Below are 10,339 nucleotides of genomic sequence, written 5' to 3' on the forward strand. Positions count from 1 at the left end.
GTGATAACAGAAAAACTATGATACCACAATTGTTATTCTGTTGAGTTGTCTTGATACCATCATTACAGAACTGCATCTCACTCGTTCTGCAGAAAACTCAACGGGCTATTCCGCTCACAGGAGTTCAATTAAGGTACTTTGGGAGAGTGAAACACTGAGCGATTACAAGGTAAATGGCCTACTAGGGTAGACTTGTGTGTGAAAGTCTCATATATATATATACTGAACAAAAATAGGAATGCAACAATTTTACTGAATTAAAGTTAATATGAGGAAATCAGTTAATTCAATTCATTAGGCCCTTATCTATGGATTTCACATGACTGAGCAGGGGCCACTGGGGAGCCAGGCCAATCAGGATGAGTTTAAACCCACAAAAAAAGCATTATTAAAGACAGAAAGCTCAGTTTCATCAGCTGTCCAGGTGGCTGCTCAGTTTCATCAGCTGTTCAGGTGGCTGGGCTCAGACAATCCTGCAGGTGAAGAAACCGGAAATGGTCCTGTGCTGGCGTGGATACATGTGGTCTGCGGTTGTGAGGCTTACTGCCAAATTCTCTAAAACGACATTGAAGGCAGCTTATGGTAGAGAAACACTAAATTCTCTGGAAACAGCTGTGGTGAACATTCCTGCAGTCAGCATGCCAATTGCATGCTCCTCAATACTTGAGACATTTGTGGCATTGTGTCATGTGGCAAAACTGCACATTTTAGAGTGGCCTTTTATTGTCCCCAGCACAAGGTGCACCTGTGTAATGATTGTGCTTTTTAATCATCTTCTTGATGTGCCACACCTGTCAGGTGGATGTATTATCTTGGAAAGAAGCAATGCTCACTAACAGGGATGCAAACACATTTGTGCAAAAACGTTGAAAGAAACAAGCTATATAGACTAGGCTATGTGTGGGTTGTATTAGTATATACACTGGGCTATGTGTGGGTTGTATTGGTATATACACTAGGCTATGTGTGGGTTGTATTAGTATATACACTAGGCTATGTGTGGGTTGTATTAGTATATACACTAGGCTATGTGTGGGTTGTATTAGTATATACACTAGGCTATGTGTGCATGCTTAACATCAGGGGTCTCCAACCTTTTCTAGCACGAGAGCTACTCATTTCTTTCTAGCTTTCAAATAGGTCCATTCTTCTCCTCTCCCCTGCAACTCTTCCTTGGTCCTTAGAGAGGAAGTAGGACACTATGTTGTCAACTCTTCCCTGGTCCTTAGAGAGGAAGTAGGACACTATGTTGTCAACTCTTCCCTGGTCCTTAGAGAGTAAGTAGGGCACTATGTTTTCAACTCATCCCTGGTCCTTAGAGAGGAAGTAGGGCACTATGTTGTCAACTAAATGGGATTTTTACAAGTATTCTTAGAGAAACTACTAAATGGGATGTTTACAAGTGTTCTTAGAGAAACAACTAAATGGGATGTTTACAAGTGTTCCTAGAGAAACAACTAAATTTGATGTTTTGAGTTGATATCAATAATTCAATCTGGAAGAATTACACATTTCGATGTTTGAGTGTAATTTCCCTTTAATTGTGCATCTGGCCCTTTAATTGTGCATTTAGCGAGTGAGGAACGTGCCATATAACGTGCTGGTATAGCTATGGTCCTGTATTGCTGCTGCTCGTTTCATGGCAAAGTTTACCAAAAACATATAATAGATACAATTTATATATTTTATATCATACAGTTAACATTTAATTGAGAAGGTTTTGGGGAAAGTATTTCTGCCAACCCACAAGACGGGTTATCACATCAACTGGCTACACACGGAGTGTTAGACAAACACGCGCACCACACAGACAGACAGGGGCATTATTGCTGGAAACTAATTGGCAGATATTGTGTTACGTTTGGCTTTTTAAGCCAATAGCGGCTAACCAGGGGTGGGATAATATCAATGTTGCTTTGATAAGATAGTAGCTGGGATCTTGTGGTGTCTGATACTTGTGAGATTTGTTTAAATGACAGTTTGCATGTATTTTCAGAATAGTTTGGCGAGCTACTCATAGGTGGGCTGTGAGCTACTGGTATCTGGCGATCGACCTGTTGGGCACCCCCTGCTTCACACCATCAAGTCAATCACACTCAATTCTAAGACGTTCTGAGCCATGCTACAGGTAACGACTTAACATTCCTCTAAACTCACTCCACTTTGGAGGGAAATCTACACACAAAAAAAACACTAGATCATATTTACCTTTTCCTCAAATGTGAGTTTCACCACTGTAGTAATTCTCTGGACCCCAAAACATGTTTGAGTTTCACCACTGTAGTAATTCTCTGGACCCCAAAACATGTTTGAGCTTCAACACTGCAGTAATTCTCTGGACCCCAAAACATGTTTGAGCTTCAACACTGCAGTAAGTTTGAGACCATAATTTAATGATAATATTTCCTAAAACACACAAGGCAAGAAGAAAGTGGATTTAAATACTGGAAAGTCATTTGCAAACAGCATCTGCTGTGAGCCAGACGGATTTACTCCCTAACATGGAACTGATGGCGACAACCTATATAGTCTCATAATAACCTCTATAGTCTCATAATAACCTCAGGTTGCGTCCCAAATGGTAAATAAAGGTGAAATAAAATGTAAACGATTAAAAATGGCACCCTATTCCCTAGGTCACCATTTAAGTTCTGTAACAACACAAAGGTACTTTCAAAGGCGCATAAAACCCATTCTGTATTCAGACCACATGCACAACACAACCCCTCAAAAAACCTCTCAGTCTGAGAAATGTCTGGGAATCTAAGGAGGTTTTAATGCAACACAACCCCTCAAAAAAACTCTCCTTCTGAGAAATGTCTGGGAATCTAAGGAGGTTTTAATGCAACACAGACCCCTCAAAAAACCTCTCCTTCTGAGAAATGTCTGGGAATCTAAGGAGGTTTTAATGCAACACAAACCCTCAAAAAACCTCTCCGTCTGAGAAATGTCTGGGAATCTAAGGAGGTTTTAATGCAACACAGACCCCTCAAAAAACCTCTCCTTCTGAGAAATGTCTGGGAATCTAAGGAGGTTTTAATGCAACACAACCCCTCAAAAAAACTCTCCTTCTGAGAAATGTCTGGGAATCTAAGGAGGTTTTAATGCAACACAACCCCTCAAAAAACCTCTCCGTCTGAGAAATGTCTGGGAATCTAAGGAGGTTTTAATGCAACACAACCCCTCAAAAAAACTCTCCTTCTGAGAAATGTCTGGGAATCTAAGGAGGTTTTAATGCAACACAACCCCTCAAAAAACGTCTCCTTCTGAGAAATGTCTGGGAATCTAAGGAGGTTTTAATGCAACACAGACCCCTCAAAAAACCTCTCCGTCTGAGAAATGTCTGGGAATCTAAGGAGGTTTTAATGCAACACAGACCCCTCAAAAAACCTCTCCGTCTGAGAAATGTCTGGGAATCTAAGGAGGTTTTAATGCAACACAACCCCTCAAAAAACCTCTCCGTCTGAGAAATGTCTGGGAATCTAAGGAGGTTTTAATGCAACACAACCCCTCAAAAAACCTCTCCTTCTGAGAAATGTCTCGGAATCTAAGGAGGTTTTAATGCAACACAACCCCTCAAAAAACCTCTCCGTCTGAGAAATGTCTGGGAATCTAAGGAGGTTTTAATGCAACACAACCCCTCAAAAAACCTCTCCTTCTGAGAAATGTCTGGGAATCTAAGGAGGTTTTAATGCAACACAACCCCTCAAAAAACCTCTCCGTCTGAGAAATGTCTGGGAATCTAAGGAGGTTTTAATGCAGAACTGTGAGCATCAAAATAACAATGGACATTAAGAAAATTATAATGATATATGAGTTGACAGAAACCGTATAGCCTCATCAGCCCAACTTAGATTAAGGGGTGAAGGGTCAATGATAGGAGGGAGCTGAGAGCAGCAGGAAAAACCGCCAAGAGGTGCCTGACACACGAGATACAGCACAGGGATTTACTCAACGGCAGTGTCTGTTGCTTTGTAGCTAACTCTATACAGAAATCATTGACCATTTTAGACTCCTTGTTATCAAAATATGACAGTGTCACCAGAAAAGCACCCCCACACCATAACACCTCCTCCTCCATGCTTCACAGTGGGAAATTGTCCATTGTCCATGTTTCTTGGCCCAAAGCAAGTCTCTTTTTCTTATTGATGTCCCTTATTCGTGGTTTCTTTGCAGCAATTCGACCATGAAGGCCTGATTCACACAGTCTCCTCTGAATAGTTGATGTTGAGATGTGTCTGTTACTTGAACTCTGTGAAGCATTTATTTGGGCTGCAATTTCAAAGGCTGGTTTACTCTAATGAACTTATCCTCTGCAGCAGAGGTATCTCTGGGTCTTCCTTTCCTGTGGCGGTCCTCATGAGAGACAGTTTCATCATAGCGCTTGAAGGTTTTTGCGACTGCACTTGAAGAAACTTTCTAAGTTCTTTAAATGTTCCGTATTGACTGATATTCATGTCTTAAAATAATGATGGACTGTCGTTTCTCTTTGCTTATTTGAGCTGTTCTAATGTGGACTTGGTATTTTACCAAATAGGGATATCTTCTGAATACCACCCCTACCTTGTCACAACACAACTCAAACGCATTAAGAAGGAAAGAAATTCCACAAATGAACTTTTAACAAGGCACACCTGTTCATTGAAATGCATTCCAGGTGACTACCTCATGAAGCTGGTTGAGAGAATGCAAAGAGTGTGCAAAGCTGCCATTATGGCAAAAGGTGGCTATTTAAAGAATCTCAAAAATAAAATATATTTTGATTTGTTTAAACCTTCTTTGGTTACTACATGATTCCATATGTGTTATTTCATAGTTTCAATGTCTTCACTATTATTCTACAATGTAGAAAATAGTCAAAATAAAGAAAAACCCTGGAATGAGTAGGTGTTCTAAAACTTTTGACCGGTAGTGTAGTGCAGGGTGTAGTCTAGGGTGTAGTCCAGGGTGTAGTCCAGGTTATAGTCCAGGGTGTAGTCCAGGGTATAGTCCAGGGTGTAGTCCATGGTGTAGTCCAGGGTGTAGTCCAGGGTGTAGTCCAGTGTACAGTCCAGGGTGTAGTCCAGGGTGTAGTCCATGGTGTAGTCCAGGTTGTAGTCCAGTGTGTAGTCCAGGGTGTAGTCCAGGGTGTAGTCCAGGGTGTAGTCCAGCGTGTAGTCCAGGGTACAGTCCAGGGTGTAGTCCAGGGTGTAGTCCAGGGTATAGTCCAGGTGTAGTCCAGGGTATAGTCCAGGTGTAGTCCAGGGTATAGTCCCGGGTGTAGTGCAGGGTGTAGTCCAGGGTACAGTCCAGGGTGTAGTACAGGGTGTAGTCCAGGGTATAGTCCAGGTGTAGTCCAGGGTATAGTCCAGGGTGTGTCACAAATAGAATAACAGCACCATGCTTCTCTGGGCTCAATTCTACATTGACCAAGTATTTCAATGCAACCTCCACTACAGAGGGAAAAGTGAACATTGTAATCCGCCTGCCCTGTAGGGAAATGGCCACTCTAAACTGGCTCTGACTGGAGGACCTAAGAGCAAGACATCCACTGAAGGGACTGAATCCAGCTTTCAGTGAATGGTCACACACACACACACACACACACACACACACACACACACACACACACACACACACACACACACACTCACACTCACACACACACACACACACACACACACACACATTCTCTCTCTCCCTCTCTCTCTCTCTGTGTGTAAATGCTGGAAGCAAGCAATGAATAACAAAAGCCAGGCAACTCTTTTGTGGCCAGTCTTACTACTGCTCAGCAATATGTGGGTTTTGGCTGTAAAAATAAATATATTGCTATTGCAGCAACTAATCGGAAAGAAAGGTGTTCATTATTGTTTTGGCCAAATACAAAAACAGAGAGAAGACAAAAGGCTCTAACTAACTGATCTGAGAGTGGGCTAAATGCACAATGTCAGTCTGTAGCATATCCACTTTCAATAAATAACTGCAGTGTAATAGCTGTCACACATTAAATACCATTGTAACTAAATAGAAGGCATGACGCAACATCTTGTCTTTTGCTGTAAAAACAGTGATATTATATTCTTACTATCTTATTTAGAAGAGAAAAGCAACCTGTTATGTAAGACTTATATTTATTGAGATGAAGCATTAAGGAAATTCATATTATTATTATGATTATGATGATGATGATGATGTAACAGGCTACCTGAAGTCTTCAGCAGTTTGATGCAACGATTTCAGTAACTTGTCTCTCCCAGAGGAGCGCGTGCCTTACCGTGAAAGTCCCCGCTCCTATAATCCACAGCTGTAAACCCCACTCTCATCCCTCACAAAGCACCATAAAAACATTTAAAACAAGTCTCAATACTCACCGCCAAATGCACGGAACAGGCAGGATTTTCCTTCGTAATATCACGTTGTTATCACTCCGTCCAAGATAATCTAGCCGTAAACAACCAGTCTCCGCCGCCCCCGAACAACCGAATGGCACAGAGGAGCTTGATTCCAAAACGGTCCTTTCTGTTCCTCAATCTCTCTCTAAACGATGAGACGACGATGTGAATTATACATCCTTGGCGCCCTCCGTTGTGTCTGGTGTCAATTTATCCGTTGTCCGTTGCTTTCTGTAGGACTTCACCTTTGCCTTCACTTTCCGCCCGTTACCGAACGGTTCGGCTGTTGACTTCGAGCGTCTGCTTGGCTCAGCAGCTTCTGTTCTGCATAGCGCGCAGCCCCGTTCTAGAGACAGAAGGACTGAGCCCCCATCCCCTAATTCCATCCCACCTAGCAGCTTGTGTCTGGGAACTTCATGCTGGATAAATACACAGCCTTGAATGTGAAGGTCTCCTGCCTCTTCCCGATTAGCATCGCTGAAGCGTACAATTTGTCCGTAAGCTATTGTAGCCTTAGTTGAGACACTAGCTAGTAGAATACATTGTGTAAATTGTCCAGCAGTGTGGATGTCATGTCAAGAGATATGTGGATGGATTACTTAACAAATGGATTACAAATAGATGACTGTCAAAGTGTAGGCCAGGCTACCGTGTCTCACAGCCGATGTAGGGGATCGGTAGGCAGAATAATTTCCAATAATAGTAGAATTGATTTGGATATTGGTTGCGACAGCATTTATTTGCTCAAGACCAAAGAAAAAAGGGGGAAATATTTTACGAGAAAATGCACTCGTAAAACACTCTGCACTCTGGCTCACTGTCACTTTGCACTTAAGTTGTTGCAAAAAACACATTGTCCCAAACTTGACTTTATTACTGTACACAGTGGCGGTTCTAGCTTGTATGGCTCCCCGGGCGAACCCCCCCCCCCCCCCCCCCCCCCACACACAAAATGAAGACTCCTAAATATCAGAAAGAAGTACCAGAGACAAATAGAAACACAGTGTAGTGTATACCTACATATTAAAAAGATAATCTAATTAGTACACCACTACCCTATTGCAAACAAAAAACACATAAAACTAAATGGGATAAATCCTATATCACACAAATAGAATAACAGACTTATAAAGAAGAGAGCCTGATTATTACACTATTGCACTTCAAACAAGAAACACACAAACTAAATTGCACAAATTATTGCATTAGTACTGTACAAAGTTAGAGGTGTGTTATTTGATAGATTCCCCCGCCCCCCCTACCACGGGCTTCCAGAGAGGAGACCTGAGGTCAACCTACCCCCGCTCCCCTACCTCGGGCTTCCAGAGAGGAGACCTGAGGTCAACCTACCCCCGCTCCCCTACCTCGGGCATCCAGAGGGGAGACCTGAGGTCAACCTACCCCCGCCCCCCCCTACCTCAGGCTTCCAGTGTGGAGACCTGAGGTCAACCTACCCCCGCCCCCCTACCTCGGGCTTCCAGTGTGGAGACCCAAGGTCAACCTACCCCCGCTCCCCTACCTCGGGATTCCAGTGTGGAGACCTGAGGACAAACTACCACCGCCCCCCTACCTCAGGCTTCCAGAGGGGAGACCTGAGGTCAACATACCCCGCCCCCCCCCTACCTCGGGCTTCTAGTGGGGAGACCTGAGGTCAACATACCCCGCCCCCCCCTACCTCGGGCTTCCAGTGGGGAGACCTGAGGTCAAACTACCCCCGCCCCCCCCTACCTCAGGCTTCCAGTGTGGAGACCTGAGGTCAACCTACCCCCGCCCCCCTACCTCGGGCTTCCAGTGTGGAGACCCAAGGTCAACCTACCCCCGCTCCCCTACCTCGGGATTCCAGTGTGGAGACCTGAGGTCAAACTACCACCGCCCCCCTACCTCAGGCTTCCAGAGGGGAGACCTACCTCTGGCTTCTAGTGGGGAGACCTGAGGTCAACCTACCCCCGCTCCCCTACCACGGGATTCCAGAGGGGAGACCTGAGGTCAACCTACCCCGCCCCCCCCCTACCTCGGGCTTCCAGTGGGGAGACCTGAGGTCAACCTACCCCCTCTCCCCCTACCTCGGGCTTCCAGTGGGGAGACCTGAAGTCAACCTACCCAGCCCCCCCTACCTTGGGCTTCCAGAGGGGAGACCTGAGGTCAAACTACCCCTCTCCCCCTACCTCGGGCTTCCAGTGGGGAGACCTGAAGTCAACCTACCCAGCCCCCCCTACCTCGGGCTTCCAGTGGGGAGACCTGAGGTCAACCTACCCCTGTTCCCCCTACCTCAGGCTTCCAAAGGGGAGACCTGAAGTCAACCTACCCCGCCTCCCCTACCTTGGGCTTCCAGAGGGGAGACCTGAGGTCAACCTACCCCGGCCCCCCTACCACGGGCTTCCAGTGAGGAGACCTGAGGTCAACCTAACCCCGTTCCCCTCCCTCTGGCTTCCAGAGGGGACACCTGAGGTCAACCTACGCCTGCCCCCCTACCTCTGGCTTCCAGTGAGGAGACCTGGGGTCAACCTACCCCCGCCTCCCTACCTCGGGCTTCTAGTGGGGAGACCTGAGGTCAACCTACCCCTGCCCTCCCTACCACGGGCTTCTAGTGGGGAGACCTGAGGTCAACCTACCCCCACCCCCCTACCTCAGGCTTCGGGTGGGGAGACCTGGGGTCAACCAACCCCGCCCCCTCTACCTCGGGCTTCCAGTGGGGAGACCTGAGGTCAACCTACCCCCGCCCCACTCCCCATCTCGTACTTCTGAGTGGTAAATCTTCCCAGGCAGAAGCCTGCCTAGCTCACAAACTAGAATCAGAGTGCCCATTCTGACAAGGTTAATTGACCCATAGTCCCACATGGTGAGATGCTATCACTGCAAATGAACGATAGAAAACCAATCTAGCAAATGTCACCATTACGATTTTTTTTCTGCGGGCGCCCTGTGACACCCTGCTGCCCAAGTCGCCTATAACTGAATCCGCCACTGACTATACATGTCTGCTCCACTCCTCGGTCGAACTCTCGAAGGGATGAAACACATACGCTTAAAAACCCTCTGTGTCAGGAACCGGAGCAAGTGGAACGTAGGCTTCCTATCCCATAGTGGAATACAGGCCTCCTATCCCATAGTGGAACGTAGGCTTCCTATCCCATAGTGGAACGTAGGCTTCCTATCCCATAGTGGAACGTAGGCTTCCTATCCCATAGTGGAACGTAGGCTTCCTATCCCATAGTGGAATACAGGCCTCCTATCGCATAGTGGAATACAGGCCTCCTATCGCATAATGGAATGTAAGCCTCATATCCCATAGTGGATTATTGGCCTCCTTTTCCATAGTGGAATACAGGTCTCCTATCCATAGTGGAATACAGGTATCCTATCCCATAGTGGAATACAGGCCTCCTTTTCCATAGTGGAATACAGGTCTCCTACCCCATGATGGAATGTACGTCTCCTATCCATAGTGGAATACAAGCCTCCTATCCCGTAGTGGAATACAGGCCTCCTATCCCATAATGGAATACAGGCCTCCTATCGCATAATGGAATACAGGCCTCCTATCCCATAGTGGAATACAGGCCTCCTATCCCATAGTGGAATACAGGCCTCCTATCGCATAATGGAATACAGGCCTCCTATCCCATAGTGGAATACAGGCCTCCTATCCCATAGTGGAATACAGGCCTCCTATCGCATAATGGAATACAGGCCTCCTATCGCATAATGGAATACAGGTCTCCTATCCATAGTGGAATACAGGTATCCTATCCCATAGTGGAATACAGGCCTCCTTTTCCATAGTGGAATACAGGTCTCCTACCCCATGATGGAATGTACGTCTCCTATCCATAGTGGAATACAGGCCTCCTATCCCGTAGTGGAATACAGGCCTCCTATCCCGTAGTGGAATACAGGCCTCCTATCCATAGTGGAATACAGGTCTCCTATCCCATAATGGAATTCAGACCTCCTGTCCCGTAGATGAA

The 10,339-nt window shown here is 45.8% G+C and overlaps 1 protein-coding gene across 1 annotated transcript in view; it reads right to left on the reverse strand.

Moving 5' to 3' along the window:
• The window catches only part of LOC110519322 (contactin-5), a 560,400-nt gene extending 553,504 nt beyond the window's left edge, over nt 1-6,896 (reverse strand). Inside the window, exon 1 of the mRNA XM_036964829.1 lies at nt 6,351-6,896. The gene's annotated coding sequence lies outside the window, so the exon portion shown is untranslated. The remainder of the gene's footprint in view (nt 1-6,350) is intronic.
• Between the last annotated feature and the right edge of the window lie 3,443 nt (nt 6,897-10,339).

The sequence above is a fragment of the Oncorhynchus mykiss genome, chromosome 27 (genome assembly GCF_013265735.2).
Source record: "Oncorhynchus mykiss isolate Arlee chromosome 27, USDA_OmykA_1.1, whole genome shotgun sequence".
Lineage (NCBI taxonomy): Eukaryota > Metazoa > Chordata > Actinopteri > Salmoniformes > Salmonidae > Oncorhynchus > Oncorhynchus mykiss.